Raw genomic sequence first — 17,210 nt, forward strand, 5'->3', positions numbered from 1 at the left:
TGATGCAGCAAAACTGCAGTGAAGTGCTAATTCTGTCTTTTCAGGAACAGATCCCAGCCTCAGAGGGCTGAGAAGGGATCTCAAAGGGAGAGAATTGATTTGTTGAGCTTTATCTTCAACAACAAGACTTCTGGATAATTTTTACATCCTAAAGGGGAATAACAATACAAATCAGAGTTCCTCATCACAGCAGCGGCAGGAACGTCCAGAATCGGTGGGAGGCAGCAGAACATATCAAACTGCAAACAGAGAGGCAGCTCATCCCTGACAAAGAGCTCTGACACCAACTGCCCAGAGGCAAACACTGGTACCAGCCTTCTGCTCTGCTCTGCTCTCCCATCAAGCGTGCTGCTTTCAAAGAGCTGCACACAACTTCAAAACAAAAGTGACGTTCTTGTAACCAGCCCCAAGAAAGAGGGTGCTGAGAGGGTCTCTGGGGCTGCCAGCATGGACTCCTGTGCCCAGCCCGTGCCAGCCATGTCTCTGGCCCATGGCTCACCCTGGCTGTGTGCCCAGCGTGTGCCAGCCCTGTCTCTGGCTGCTGGCTCACCCTGGCTGTGTGCCCAGCCTGTGCCAGCCCTGTCTCTGGCCCATGTCTCGGGCTGCACAGGAAGGGCCCTGCTGGCTCCCACTGCTGTGCCCTCTTCCAGCAGTCCCTCCTCTGGCACCACCACATCTTTTCTTTCCACTTTCACCACTCTATGGTACAATTCTCTAAGCTAGTGCTCACCTCGGACTCCTCTCCAGCCACCTCGCATAAATGAAACAATTTGAACTTCTGAAGGACTGGAGATAACAATCAAGTAGAAAGACAAATTATCTTCCTCTTATTTTTCTGTCTAAAAATAGGCACATTATATTTCATGTCTTCCACAGACTTTGGACTTCTTCCTATCCCTTCTCTCTGCACTCTGTCCTTCATTAAATGATCTCATTCTTTTGGTAACATAATGGAAATTAATCTTTTCCCTGTCCTCTTTGATACTAAATCCTTTCATACCCATTCACCGATGCACCAATTTCTCCCGGGTCCCTAATCCACATGCCATTTTATCAGTCTGTTTCTGGCTGCTGGCAGTGGAAGCACTCCCTGTGCCCTGTGCCCAGTCCCTCTGCAGCTCTCCTGCCGCCCAAGCAGCCGCAGGCCTCTGCTCCAGGTGTCCGTGCCAAGCGCCCAGGGCTCTCCTCTCCCTCCATCCCCCTTGCCCTCGCGGCTCAGGCTCCAGGGCTCCTGCCCAGGGGCACGGGGCTGCCAGCGCGGATTGCTCACTGACCCGCAGGCTGCCCCTCAAGCACGCCCGACTCTGCAGGCAGAGCTCAGCAAACGCCCCTGTGCCTGCAGGAGCACAGCCCTGCTCTCATCCCACCCTTCAGGCACGCATTCTGACTCCCCCGAGCCGCAAACAGAAACCCTTCCCCTCGAACAAGCACAACCTCCAGACAGCAACACCACATGGGATCCCTATTAAAAACCAGGACATGCGTCCCGCGTGCACTGCTCCCCTCAATTAAAAGCAGTTTTGACCTTTTCCTGGAATTCCAAATCCCACTCAAACTATCTCTTTTCATGACGAGTTTCCACTTGAAGTCTATTTATGTCACACTGGTCACTGTAATGGTCAGGTTTATAAGAAAAACCAGTCAGCTTGTGAACACATGAACACCACATGAGCTGGTAACAGCCCCAAAACAAGCAGCTTTTCAAATCGAACGTACAAGTAGTCTCTCTTCTCCCCAGTACTTCTATTTCCTACAAATTTACACTCAACAGCCAACAGGAAAGCTTTAAGCCTATTGCAAAAATATACTCAGATGGGGAAGGAGTCTTTTCAAAAAAATGAAAAAGAATATATATTTAGACATGGTAAGGAGCCTTTCATTCAAAAGGAAAAAGGGAAAAGAACTAAATGAAACCAAATTAACAGCTTGGAAAATTTCTTTTCAGCTTTGTACAGAGGGAAATGGAAGAAAGCCAATGAATTATAGAAAGCAGGTTCTATTTTGTGAAGTTTATTTTTAGCAAAGAATAGGCTCATATTTTAAGCTAAAAGGAAAAAAAAATCTCGACTCGCTTTGTGAAAACTGGGTTCCAAAATGAATCAGAGGACAACTGGACTCTGCACACTGCCTGAACACACAAGGCACAAGCAGCCCCTTTTTTACATGCCTGACTGAACCAGCCCCAAGAGCCCCAGAGGGGCTGAGGGATGACTGGAACCCTGTCGGAGTTCCAGCAGTCCCTGACATCCCGCAGCACCACCGGGGCCCTGCTGCAGGCACAGACTCCCCGGGTGCAGTCCCAGGCAGCACCCAGAGCCTTTTCATCTTATACTGCAAGACACATAAAGAAAAATATCAAATACAGACTATTTTTCCCTGCCTTTACTATAACTGGCTTTCTACTTATTTAATGAAAAGCAAAGCCTTTGATCAAGTTCTGTTTCATCAGCAATAGGCTTACTCAAAAACATCTTTAGAGTTCGCCAACATGGCTGACCATCACAGTTGTTTCAACAGAATTATTTAGACTGTGAATTTTTGATCAATATTTTTGATCTCGTATATTGCCTTTGTAAATTTACTGACACACTTTCGACATTTATATTCAAAGATCCATTGGATTTAAATATTTTATTTCAAATAGACTTGTAAGCACTGCTGTTGCTATGCTCTCTTGAATTACAGATGATACTGGCAAACCCCCCCCATCAGCTGGGTACTATTAATGTGGTGTTTTGTACCCACTTTACACTCTTAAATGACAAACAAAAAGATGATAATCTGCACGTTCTGTTCACATCATGAGTTCATAACATTTCAAAGCCTATGTAGGCAAATCAACCAGGACCAAACAGGAAAACCAGAATTACAAGTTTAAGAAAAAACATTGAAAGAAAAATGCAGATTTTTCAAAATCCAAACTTTTACTTAAACACTGTTTTTTTTATTCCATGCGTTTGCACAAACAACTCACAAACACTACTGTGGTGTCCCTTTCATTTCTGAAAGCCTGCAACTTTCCCAAGGAGCAGCAGAAAATGAACAGTCCCATCCTGGTGCTGTTACAGCCCAGCGACAGTCACCAGGATCAAGGAACAGGTACGGGGGAGAAAACACAGCACAGCCTAATTAACACAGGCTGAAAACCAAGGGTGGGACACACGCATCTGTGATCCAGGAGTTTAAGGCCAGTGTACTCCCAGGCTGAGCAATGCCGTGGCTCGTGGCACACCGAACCAGGAGAAACGGAGAAAAAAAGCCAGCAGGTAACCCGGGGTAAAGCAGAGCCTGAGCGGAGAGGATGGCGAAGGCGCTGCCGCGACTCCTGGGACAGGGGACAGGGGACAGGAGCTGCCCGGCACGGCCGCGACGGCGGGCAGCGAGAGCACGGACAGCGCCCGGGGCCGGACAGTGCCCGTGTCCGCAGGGACTGTCCCTGCCGGGGAGGGTGACAGTGCCCAGGGCAGCACCAGGAACAGCAGCGAGAGCACGGACAGCGCCCGGGGCCGGACAGTGCCCGTGTCCGCAGGGACAGTCCCTGCCCGGGAGGGTGACAGTGCCCAGGGCAGCACCAGGAACAGCAGAGGGAGCACGGACAGTGCCCGAGGGCCGGACAGTGCCCGTGTCCGCAGGGACAGCCCCTGCCGGGGAGGGTGACAGTGCCCAGGGCATCACCAGGAACAGCAGAGGGAGCACGGACAGTGCCCGTGTCCGCAGGGACTGTCCCTGCCGGGGAGGGTGACAGTGCCCAGGGCAGCACCAGGAACAGCAGAGGGAGCACGGACAGTGCCCGTGTCCGCAGGGACTGTCCCTGCCGGGGAGGGTGACAGTGCCCAGGGCAGCACCAGGAACAGCAGAGGCAGCACGGACAGTGCCCGAGGGCCGGACAGTGCCCGTGTCCGCAGGGACTGTCCCTGCCGGGGAGGGTGACAGTGCCCAGGGCAGCACCAGGAACAGCAGAGGGAGCACGGACAGCGCCCGGGGACGGACAGTGCCCGTGTCCGCAGGGACAGCCCCTGCCGGGGAGGGTGACAGCGCCCAGGGCAGCACCAGGACAGCCTCGGGCAGTGCCGGGCGGGCCCGAGCCCGCTGCTGGCGTGCGAGGCGCGGTGCGGAGCAGCTCCGGGAAGGAGCTCCCTGCCCCTGCCCTGACCCGCGCTGCTGCAAACACCAAACCCTCGCTGCTGACCTTTCCGGCTGATCTCCCTTCCTGCGAGCGCCTCTCAGCCGAGACAATGCTCGCTGGGAATACACAGAGCGGCCGAAGCGGGGCCGGCTCCTGCGCAGCTCGGCAGCGAACACGGCCCGAGCGGCTCAGCCGGCAGCGGGGACAGAGGGACGGGGAACCAGGACAGGAACCGCGGGGACAGAGGGACAGGAAAGCGGGACGGGAACCGCGGGGCCTAAGCTCCCTGGCACAACGCAGCACACACTGAAACAGACTCGGCACCTGCTGCCTGTTTCGAAGGCTCTGTGTTTCCGAACAGCCAAAGCTGTCTATGAACTGGCGTCTGCGTACGCAAGAGAAACCAGCAGCCCTTAAAAAACCGAAACTACCTGTCCCAGTCTGTAAGAGACCAAGAGACAGCCCTGCCCAGGCAGGGATGCTGAATTCTGAGCACAGAAGCACAGGAAATGCGGCCTAAAAGAGCAACAGCAAACAGTGACCTGTTAATTAACTACCCCGGCCACATCTGAGGGAAATGTAAGGAATAATGTAACAGAAGCAAGGCTGAGGAAGCAAGTCCCTGTGCAGGTGTGTGTGTAACATATATATATATTATAGTTCATACCACAACCATAATTAGTTGCTCCTCAAAGAGCACAGCACAGGACAGGGGAAAAGAGCCACCTGTCTTTACCAGCTACATAATAATGGTAGCATGTCCTTCAGTACTCCCATCCCGACAAGATCTTTCAAACCCTCGAGAACATCACTGACCAATCTTACAGGTTATAAGACTCTAAAACAACCAAAGAATCACACAGATGGCCCCAAAAGCAAGGCAGGGAGCAGGCAGCTTATGAGCAGCAGCTGGAACAAGCTCTAGTTCTTCAGCTGATGAGGCTGATACCATAACAGCACTGAAAGCAGCCCCTGGATGGGACAGAGCCCATGAGCCCAGGGCCATTTACTGAACCCATGTAAAACAAACTCCTCTGGCCACGTAAGTAAAAAATGAGTTAGAACAACAAACGCTTTTTAGTAAAGAACATGTGTGTCAGTAAAAGCATCGCCACTTTAGTTTAATTTCAGGGCTGGGATGTAGAGTCTCCTGCAGCTTGAGCCCAGTGGGCGCAGGTGCCAGGAGAGGGTGACCTGAGGGTGCCAGGAGGGTGAGCAGCAGCTCCCTGCAGGCAGGACAGGACAGGACAGCGAGGAGGGAACACCACAAACACGCTGCTTGTTCAACAGGATCCTGCATTTTCTTTGCTGCCCCAAAGAGCGGCTCTGTCTCAGGTTCTCAATGCAGACATTTGGGAGCCCCACCTGAACTCTGGAGACAAAGGACAAGGTCGACTCAAAAACATCCCTCAAAGAAAATAGGAAAGGAAAAAATAAAAACAGAAAACTACTCATCACCAATGGAAAAAGTGAAATTTACAAGACGAACTTGAAACTGTCACCTAATTCAGCATAAATAATGTTTGCATCTAATACATGATGATTCAGGGCAGTGACTAAAAGCAATCTGCCATTCATAAGAACAGTTAAATCTCAGGAAGTTCATCAATCACATACAATACCCAAGTTTGTAACACAGTATTTATAACTCCCCAGCAGAAAGATGAAAACTGCACTCCATGTACCTTGTGGCTATGGAGCTTTAGAGCCAGCACCAGGAGCCCAAGGCCAGGTTGGACAGGGCTTGGAGCACCTTGGTCTGGTGGAAGGTGTCCCTGTCCCTGCTCATGGCAGATGGGCAGAATGAAATTATCTTTATCTCTTCCAACCCAATCCATCTGTGATTCTACAATATTCCAGGCAAAGTATTAATGTCTGTCCCAAGTCTATTCCTTTCTTGGCTAATCCAGCATCACAGAACAAAAGAAAAATACTTCTCTCAGCACTAATGGAGCTCAACTTTCCCCTTGTAACATTCCCACGGAACAGTTAATTGAAGATACACATTTTTAGTAGAGTTTACATAGCAGGTAATTATCTTAAGCATTACATTAGATTACACTGAGATGGAGCAATACAAAAGCTCCAGATCTTCAGAATTGCTGGTGTAGAAAATGGTTCAGTAGATCTGACAGCAAAGTGACCAGGCTTACACAGATCTAACACACACACATGCCCTTAAAACATGAAGCTGAACTCTGTTTAACCATGTTTTCTGCAGGTATGCAGCACACAGACACTGTTTATCCTTGGGCACCCAGCGAGCTCAGCCTGGTTTGTCCCTGGGCACACAGCAAAACAGGAGCAGGGCCAGGGCACAGCCGCTGTGGGCTGACTGCTCTCCACAGCCCACACTCAGGACAAACCCTGACAGGCACAAGCACAGGATAAGAGAAGTCCAGAATCGTGAGTCTCCTGACCCCAGTGAACCGCCCATGTGCTTCAAATTTAACTTCTATTACTGACATCTTACTGAAAGCTTAAAAGCTCCTGGATATTTGAATAACCAATGTGTTAAGAGCATTAACAAGAGTTAATCCAACACCACACAAACTCTAATTGTTAGCAAATAGCAAGATCAAAGACATTAATACACTCAAGTTTTCCACTGGTTTGTATCCTGATTTTGGAATGACACAGGGAAAACTGAAGATGTGTAATCGAATTAAACTGCTTTCGCATGTGCATAGCTAAAATAGATCTCTGGCAAAATTCACACCCACAACCACCACCATGGCCTGTCCTGTGTATTTGTGGGGTTTCTTTCTGTATTTGTTTGAAGTGAAATCTTTAATAAAACTCCCCCAGGCTGAACAGGGGGGTATCTACAACCGTTCTTTTAAATCTGCATGGTACAGAAACACACCCAGGGCAGCAGCACCATCTGGACTCGCATCTCCTGGGAACCAAAGGCCAGTGATCCAAACGGTTCTTCCTGTGGGCTGAGTTTATGAAGGCTTGAAAACATCCCACATTTTATTAATCTGTGTCAGCTGCAGGCCTTTCCACAGCCCTGCTGTGCTGGCACCGTGAAGCAGAACATCCCCAGGCCCACAGAGCCTTCTCCACACCAAATAAACAGACTGGTGAGAGCACCACAGGCACTCATTCCATACACACACACGCTCCTGGCCTGACGCACCGACAGCTCTGGGCGTCTGAGCCCAGCAGCTCAGGGAGTAGCTGCAGAAACCTGCAGAAAAAATTGCCTTAAATCAATAAGGTACAATGTGCTCTGTAGAAAAATAAAAATAATAATGTAATTTTATTTAAGTGCTCATACCTAAAGCTTTACCTAAAGCTCAAGACCTTTAGGTCATGAGTTGCGTGCCCTGCTGTGAAGCAGTGTCTATCAATTCCTCTGAGTAATAAATGCTCTTTCCTCAAGAAGATATATATCCTTATTTGTGAGCCAAATGCCATGTGATGGAGCACTTCTCTGCTAGGGATGAAAGTCCTAGGCTTCCCCAGAATGGCTGCAGTGCCAGAACCCGCCAGGACACTGCGAGCTGTCAGTGAGGCAGCTCCAACACACCCTGCGTTCTACTAGAAAAAAAGAGCCCTCACACCAAAATACCACAGTCCCAAGACAGCTGTGAATTCACCAGCAAGTGAATCCCAGGGGAGTTCAACACACTCCCAGGACACACAGTGATCTAAAACATGTATTTGATAGCAGAGCAGACAATGACAGCTGTTTACATGCTATTTCAAAAATAAAGGGCTAAGGGAGATACTTGGAAATTTATTTCAATTTGATCTAGAGAGTAGGTTTTCAGGATTGGGGTTTTTCCTCCTCCTTGCTGCTATGCAAATTTCTGTAATAAAAGCATCTTTGACCAATGGCCCAATAGTCCACAAAGCTTATTTTCAGCTTTATTCAGAGCTGCCACATGAAAACACCAACCTTGTTTTGGTGATGCTGAGGGTGAGCCCAGCAGAGGCGGTTTAGAACTGATGGCATTTTCCTATGGGATAACATCCTCTGCCAACAAGGCTCCCACAAACACATGGCAAAATGCTCAGCTGAGACACAGCATCTCGTGCTGGGAAGGAGCTCTGGAATCCTCAGGAGTGATCTGGAGTCCCACAGCCTCCAGCCAGAGCTCAAAGCCCCAAACCCACCCGTCAGGGGTCCATGATCCACACGCGGCCCCAGCGCATCCAGCAAGGATGGAGGGCCAGGGGCTCCATGGCACAGAGCTCTGGGTGCTGAGGCCCCAAGGAGCACACCTAGTGAGCACAGCTGGCCATGCTGGGGCTGCCAGGGGCTCCATGGCACAGAGCTCTGGGTGCCCAGCCCTGAGGGAGCACAGCTGGTGAGCACAGCTGGCTGTGCCATGGCACAGAGCTCTGGGTGCCCAGCCCTGAGGGAGCACAGCTGGCCGTGCCATGGCACAGAGCTCTGGGTGCCCAGCCCTGAGCCCACAGCTGGCCGCGCTGGCGCTCAGGAGGCAGCCCAGTGCTGCCCCACTGCACTGCCCCTGGCAGAGGGCAGGAGTCCCTGCCACGCCGCCCGTCAGGGGCTGGTGGCACACAGCTCTGGGGAGCTGAGGCAGGCTGCACACGCGATGCCAGGGCACCAGCATGCACAACAGCACTGTGGCCCAGCTTGCTCAGCTTAGGTGAAGGGACCTGAAGACTCTTCTCCTGCCAGGTGACACTGCAGCAGCCTCCTGCACTGCTGTGTGTCACAACCAGGTGTGCTCGAGCTAAAGCAAAGGTTTCTGGTTTGCTTTGCACAGGAAGGATGGGGGGAAACCACCCACCAACAAACCAACTGAACACAGGAAGCCTCCATTGTCCCACATATATTATTACTGACATCTTGGTTATTCAGGAGCCAAATCCTTTTGCCTCCTACACCCCTGGGATAGCCCAGAACAAGGTTTGGGTGCTACATTTGCACTTAACATGCAATTGCTACAAGAGCAAAAATTTATGAAGAAACTATCTAGATGATTCTTTATGGTAAAAATAAGGCATATAAGGAGAAAAAGGAATCTTCAAGGACCACGGACAACTCAGAAGAAACAATTTAGAGAAACAAAGTCCTGAAAGGAAAACAGTTTTGATCAATTAATAAAACATTGCTGATGCAGTTTCAAGGAAGCCAAAGCACCAGAACTGATACATGCAACTGGGAATAACCATCCTCAGTATTCCCTTAAGTTTCCACAAAAGGCCATCGGACATCTGGCAGAGAGGCCAACTTAGAAAGAAATAAATTGCAGAGATGTGCGCAGCCTTCGTGAAGTATTTCATCAAGCCAGCTTCAGCAGAAGCAAAATCATAAATGAAATACACAGATACTTTACTAATGCTTTTGAAACAGATGTATTTTACATCTGATATTTATATTCATTTGGAAACCTAACTAACAAGCAGTACTGAAACAGTGATTTTTAGATGTCTGGAATGCTGACATCACCACATATTTATTTGAGTATATAAATCTTAGGGGTTGTGTTTGGGCCCCAGTTACAGAAAAGAGCCTGTTGTTATATTGATCCATTCACAGTTGTAAGGTCCTTGGGCTTCAATACATAAAAACTGATGTACAGTCAGTATTTCTGATTTCAGGCAGAATACATCTTACAATAATACACCAGGGCTCAATCCTTTTGTTACAGTGGGAAAACAAGCAAAAATCTCAAGCACAGTATGTTTTGAAAGAGAATGTTTTCCTATTCCCTCACACCTCAGACAAAAATGCATTTTATAGCATGAAATGGAATTTAAGCAGCTTTCACGAAAGAAGAAAATAAAGAGTAAACACATGAGATGAAACAAAACATACATTCCAAACTGATTTGTGCAACATGATATTAATTCATATGAAGCTAGTACAGTGCCAGAAAGGCAGCACTGCTGGCAGTTGTGGAATTCCAGAAACCCCTGTCTGCACTGAGCACTGATGGGCTGCAGCTCAGCACTCCTGTGAAGGATGCCTGTCCAGTACTGCCCAGAAGCAGGTGGGCAGCACCCCTACCTCACCTTGGGAAGAGACAGCCCCAGCGAGCAGCCCCAGTCCCAGCCCCTCTGGCTCATGGGCTGTGTGCTCTGAGCCTCCCTCACTGTGGGGGAGAGGCAGAAGCCAAACTCGCTGCTGTCCCCGAGCAATCCTCTGTCTCCCACTTCTTTGCTCAATTTCAGCTGCCCCTGGAAGCTAAAGCAGGAGAAGGGCCCAGCTGTGTGTCCAGGCAGGTGTGTGATGGCCCCAGCTCTGCCCCCCTGCCCCTCGGTGCCCACGCAGGGCAGGGGCAGCTCCTTGCCAGGACCTGCTCCGCTCCCTCCAGGGGCCCTCCGGCCCCTCTGCAGCACCGGCCAGCCCTGGATGAGGATGAGGGCTGCAAACACAGCGGCCAACAGGCTCGGGGACACCTGCCACAGGCGCTCCATGTGACTGAAATGGGCTGAACAGGGTGGCAGCAGCTGGGGCTCTGCCCACCCTGCACGCTCCCAGGGACATGTCCAGGGGCTGGAGCATCCCTGAGGGTGCAGACCTGCAGCCCCCTGCTCAGACCCTTCCCCACCCCTCCCTGTACTCAGGCTTCCTTCACCAGGCAAGGAAAAATATCGTTTCTGTGCATATAAACTCTTCAGGGTTTCACTTTGCCTTTTTTTGCCATTAACTTCAAAGTAAAAGTCAACTCTCCTGTGGGTGCGTTTCCACAGGAAATCCTGCCCCTTGTTCACTCTTATCCTTAAAGAGAACCATTTCCTTTGGCTTGAAAGCAAACTGCCTGTAGCCCTGTGCCACAGTGAATGCTGTTTAACACTAAATATAGACTCTGAAGGAAGGAAACATCAGGCAGACAACAGCAGCGAGGAGTGTCAGCGTGCAGTGCTGGATGAACACACTCTGCCGACACAAAACCTGCAGAATAACCAACAGTGAGATCACAGCTTCTCTTGAGTTTGAGGAAAAAAAAATCCACCGTTGCTGAAAATAAATTTTAAGAATACCTAAATAAACAAAAGCATGCACAGTTCAGAAAAACACCCTGTCAGTGCTCCAGCCTCACAGGATCCTGACTGCTCCTCCTCATGTTAAAATGCTCAAGTGAATGCAACCATTATGTTTTTAAGCAGGTGGAATTTGCTCAGCTCTGAAAGCCTACACGTTGTTTTACTCTGGGAGGTGTCCCACACCGCACAGAACCCAGCAAGCCTACCTGGTGCCCCTTCTCTACTGATCGCCCCAGCCCCACAGCCCCTCAGCCCAGCCACTCACAGCTTTCCCTATTCCTAACACCCCAAACACAACCTCAGGAGTTTGTGAGCCCAGCCCCCTGTGAGAACCTGCAACACGAACATCTAACTGCAGTTCACTCTTCAAACATCGTGCTGTTCCCACACACAAGGCACCAGTGAGCAGCAGTGTAACCCAGACTGGGAGCTGCTGCACCCCTTTGATCATTTCCACTCAAACATCTGGCTGGGAAAGGAGGCTGCTGGAGCTTGCCAAGGCACCAGCTCCCACACTGGGACGTCCCACAGGTGCCGAGCCCGGGCTCTCCTCCAGCTCCCACTGCAGGCACCATCCCCAGTGCTGCCTCCAGAGCACCCTGTCTCCAGCTGCAGTGACCTCCCCTCCTGCACACACAACTTCTGAGCTCCCACACCTCAGCTGCACATGCCAAGATCCCTGAACAAGGAAAACAAAACTAGCAGAGCACATTTATCGTGTAAAACAAACGGCAACCAACTCAAATTGAAGACTCAGTCCAAAAGTCTGCTTTTGCCCAAAAAAGTGCAATAAGGGTTATCCAAGTACAGCCAGAGGTCAAAAGACAAAGCTTCCTTTGTTGCCTGGTCCTATTGTGTATGGCCAAAGGAGTCCCTGTGCTCTGGAACACATGGACAGTTTGACGTGAGAGGCAGCACTCCCAGCACAGCTGAAATGCTGCGCTACCTGTTCCTGCCCCTACAGACAGCTGTTCTACATCTATCCCTCTTGTCACACAAAGTGTCAATACATACTTATCCAATTTCCATCTGTCTCCCAGTCAAGCTCCTCCAAGCCTGTAACACTCAGCAGGACAGCACATTCCTCAAGGATCATTTCCCCCAGCATCACTGTGCATGTGACAGCCCAAGGGGCTGTGACCACCCCCAGAGGGGAGCCCCAAAGCTCTCAGGGCACACACAGTCCCAGCTCCACCTGAATAAAGGTTTACTTGTAATTTGCATTTACAGTTGTGAACAGACTAATTGATTCATTAAGTTACTGTCAAATCAGTGTGATCAGTGGGTAGTGATGCAAAAGGTATTTAATATCTAAACCCTCCTGGCTGCAAAGGGGCTGCTGAAAACCAAAGTGGTAGTTGTTACCACAAGTCTTTTGCAAAGAGAAAAGCTGTCACAGCAAGCTTTGGAAGAGCTGCTGGGCTTCCATCACTTCCTATCTGCATTTCCTGCACAATTTTCCAGGCTCGGGCAAGAGGCTTTTTGTTTGAAACTAACAGAAAACAAGGACAGATATTAACAAAGGGTAATGTGTGTTATTTTCACAAATTCCAGTATAACTCTGTAAAACAACAATGGCAACTGAGCTGAAGCATTCCTGCCCTACAGCAAACCTCAAGCTTAGGTGGCAGAATTAGGGCCCAAACCACCTTTCTGCAGATTTTCGCCAAACACTGGTGCAAGGGAAGGATCACATGAGGCAGCGAGTGAAGAGTGCAGAAATGAGAGCACATTTTCAGAGTACACCTGCTGAAGGTAACCAAGTCCCTGCCAAGCAGGAGATCACCCCAGAACTGAGGCTCCTGCCATGCAGCCCTTCCCAGGCATTTACTGGAGTATAGCGTGTAGTCAGCTCCTACTGCTGCATCCACTGCCTCAGCACTCAAAACTTGTGCTTCGTGCTTGTGACTTAGATCTTTTTAGATTATTTTTAAAGAAAACTCCAATGGCCAGGTGAGTACCTCAGATATCACTCCTATGAAAAATGTAACTTCTCACAATTTCTCTCTGTGGCTATATGAACTTGAAAACATGAGTCAAGCATTCTTTAAGGTATAACAATGAGAAGTAAATGAGTAAGACCTCAAATATCCTGATTTCAGGTTTGTTGCCACAGTTTTAGTACCAGGCTGGGGATTGGCAGCTCCTCCAATGCTGCCCCTGATCATCCCATGACAAGGGCAAAAACACCTCGAATTCCAGCCCCAGGTGTGAGAAGAAAATTCTGTTCACTGCATGAGCAGTGATCTGACAGGCTGCACAGCTGCAACCAGCTCCAAAGGACTCAGGTGCTCAAAAATTGCACCATGGTTGGGACAGCAAAGCTTCACTGCTCAGGCAGAGGGTGAGCAGCGAGTTTTGCCACCCAGCTTAGAGCCCCAGGGCACCTTTCCTCCGAGGCTCCTGTGACCTGCTCCCCATCTGATGGCACCCTGCATCCCCCCTCAGCGTGACTCAGGTTCTCATGCTGCATTTCACAGGTAAACACCTGGCAGCTCATTCCTGTTTGCATCTTCCATCCGAGCTTTCGCTGCAGCACAAGCTACCTCAGCCCCCCGCCCCTGTGGCACCCCAAATTACAGCAAGGGGGTGCCTGGTACCCCACAGTGGTACCCAGTGTGCCAGGCACTACACCCAGCACAGGCACTGCAGCCTAGGCCCCAATTTATTCTTTAACTATAAACACATACCGGTGGTTTTTATACATGCAAATATATGTTAAAATGGTATTAGCTGTGAAGACTGTAACAGTACAGGGAGCTCAGCAGGCTAGAAGCCAGCATAGAAGGCTGTTGTTCGAGCACACAGGCTGTTCAACACCTCTCAAATTTTTAGTGTCCCCTTCAGTTTTGTAGATTTCCACATGGTTTTGTCCTGCAATAGAGCAAAAACATCTCCCGGCAAATCCAGTGTGAGAGCAATCAAGACAGGAAGCTTTGGCCAAAAACAAATAAACCAAGCAACCAGAAGTCACTATTCCCACTATTGACACAAAATGTCTTGGCAAGGCTGAGCAAGCCACGGGGCTTTACATGAAGTTAGGGAGCTTATCCTCAAAATAATGGAATGTGAACCAAACGAAGAGACATGACAAGGAGCAAAGGATGTGTGACAGACTGAATCTGGCAGGCCAGCCAGGATCTGTGTGTGAGCACAGCCCAGACAGATGTGACACAGAAGGTGGGGAAAGCCTTTTACAGTGACCGGGTGCAAAGCAAGAACCTGAGCAAGGCAGGCAGCAGGGCTGACCGTGGGCCTGGGCAGAGCATTAGCAAGGTCACGACTGAGCCTGAACCTGAGGAGCCAGAAAAACATTGTCTGCACTAAAACACTCCTGTGGGACTCTGGAAGAGATTCTTAATAAGCTCATGGGGAAGTTGCTGCTGGCAGAAAGCTTCACAGATAAAAGGAGCAGAACAAAATGACAAGGCTCAGCAATATACAAACCCACAGCTAAAGGAACAAAAAAAAAATACACATGCAAAACACCTGGAAGTGTTTTCCCTCAATTCATTAAACAGCACTTTGCTCTTCTACACTCATCTACAAAATTAATCACAAGACACAGCCAGGAATAGAGACTTCCAATTTAGAAGTTACATCTCCAGAATGTTTTTCCTCATTTGTAACCATGTCTTGCTCAGATAAGAGACAAGACTGCAGCAAGAAAATTGATGCATACATCTCCCCAGAACTATTGAACTCATCCCAACCTACTGTACATACACAGTCTGGCACACTGGACTTGAATAGCACCTGCTTGAAAATTAAAATGCAAGTCAAGCACTACAAAAGCATGCACTGGGACCTGCTTATCAGAAGGAAAAGTGTCTTAGAGAAAATCACTCCCTTTTGCTACACAACATTCACCATCCACTGCTGCTGACAATACAGACTTTGGGGGGAACAGAGGGAAGACATCCTCAATTATAAATCTTATTTTCCATCTCCAACCCCTGTCAGTAATTAGAAGTAAGGGTGAGTCTGCCACAAGGATGGGCCCCAGGAGGGGAGGTGACTCCACACTGGTGGGCAGCCTGCATTCCCTGGAACATCCTGCAGCTGGCACGGTCACACTGCTACAGCTAAGGGGTCAGACAACCCTATTCTATGTATGAGAAATTAAAAAGCCAAGCGCAAAAACCCATTTCCACAAACACGCTGTGGACACATTTATTCAACCAGACTTGATCAAACGCTGAAACCAAACGTGTGGCATCATGAAGCACCAGTGGAAACCCCCCAACAGCCAGCCAGCAGCAGCACCACTGCAGCCAAAATTCATTCCGTGTCCGTGGCTCCAGAAATCCAAAGGCACTATGGAAAATATTGTATATTTAAACCTAACTATTCAGAGATATCCTGTTTGCAGTGAGGTAACACCTCTATTTTTCTCTGTCACAAGGAAGTGCACTTCACCTAGTATCAACATTCTTCATGGCGCTGGAATGGCTCTTTTCCTGTTTAGGAAAATGGGCTTCAGGCTTCAATTAAACTCTGAGAAAAAGTGAGGATAACTTTATTGACCTTTTCTCCATGACATTTTTTTCATATTTTAAAATCCCAAATGAGTTGTGGGTTACAGTGGGGAAAGCCACCCTGAGTTTTCCTCTCATCACCTGAAAGAGCTGAAACTGCAGACTCATCACTGGCTACCAGGGCTCAAGGATGTATTTCATCATGTGGACAATGCTGCAGATTTGGGGACACACTCACAAAGACAGCTCTACATGTTTTTGCACGCTTTCTAGGAGAGCTCTGGAAACATATATTTATGCTGAAATACGTGAATTTTATTTAAAAAGCAAGGGTAAAACTGTCCTTAAATTCAGGATTGAGAATTGGGATTGTCAACACAATTGCCATTCCGCTGGGCTGGAAGCTGCCCCACATGCTCCCAGCAGAGAGAGCCTACAGGCAGCATGAGAGGGAGAAGGGAGGCTGCAGCTCAGGAACCACCACCCTCCAGCAACCCTGTGCATCAGACTCCCTATATTGGGATTTTTTCTGTGTGCCACACTTTTCTACGTTGACAAACTGTTCTCTACCTTGTGGCACCAACACAATCTACAGCCCATTCCACAGGAAAAGAGTTATGGAAACTGTCAAAACCTACAGCAAATAATTCATCACATTCATTTAGTTTAAACAATAGCAACTATTTCCATCCTTGAAACGGATTTCATTTTTCAGAGCAGCTCAGCACTAAAAACTTGGTCTCTCACCAATTCCAGCCCTCCTGGAAGAGCACAGCAGTTGCTATTTGCCAACACCCTCTCAGCCATCCACCCCAACGGCCCCACTGCAGGTCACCAGTGTCACCCCACGTGGGTCACAGCCTGGCTGCACCCAATGTCCTCCCAAAAGCCCCTCTGACACACAGAGGCAAAAGGAGGAGTTTTAATAGGTGACCTGAATGGTGGCTTCAGATCCACATGAGAAATAGAATTTCCTCCCTCAGAAAAGTTAAGACCTGTACTCTACTGCTGGAATATTTTGTTTATTCATGAAGTGAAGTACAAGTGAGGGCACTTCACTCAGTATTTTAAAAAAACAACTGCACAAGTGAAAATTCTCTTCCTGCCCTGTCCTGATAGCCTTCATACATGCCCAACTGGATTTTGTTTCCCTCTTAAGTTTTCCCACAGATATTTTCCATAGTAACACAAAATTTACTCAACTGCAGTTACAGGTTAATAAAACTAACTGGAATTACTCATTAATGCCCTCTTAGTTAGTATCTGATATGTACAGGCCATCATATACCTGGTTTATGTTTCTACTCAAAACTAAAAAGGTTTGATACACTGGAATTAGCTCCATCCATCCCCGTACATTGTCCAACTTCAGAAGTTGCCAGAGTCACATCAGAACAGAAGCTTCAAACTTCCTCCCAAACTCCACACCAAAACATCAAGTTTTTCATACTTCTTTTTCTGGGGCTCAGGAGCTCAGTTTTCCACCCGAGCTGCCAGCACAGGTGTCCTCATGTGACAAGTACACTCAGTGTCAGCTCACCTGCTTTGCCACTTAGTCTATTTTGAGAACAGATAGTTCAAAGTGACAGGGCACAGCTTAATACATGCAAAATAGACCTACTTTTGCTTGCAAC

The 17,210-nt window shown here is 48.8% G+C and overlaps 1 protein-coding gene across 3 annotated transcripts in view; it reads right to left on the bottom strand.

Annotated features, from left to right (window-relative positions):
• The window catches only part of INPP5A (inositol polyphosphate-5-phosphatase A), a 181,365-nt gene that overhangs the window by 138,907 nt on the left and 25,248 nt on the right, over positions 1–17,210 (bottom strand). The window lies entirely within an intron of this gene.

The sequence above is a fragment of the Melospiza melodia genome, chromosome 9, assembly GCF_035770615.1.
Source record: "Melospiza melodia melodia isolate bMelMel2 chromosome 9, bMelMel2.pri, whole genome shotgun sequence".
Taxonomy (NCBI): domain Eukaryota; kingdom Metazoa; phylum Chordata; class Aves; order Passeriformes; family Passerellidae; genus Melospiza; species Melospiza melodia.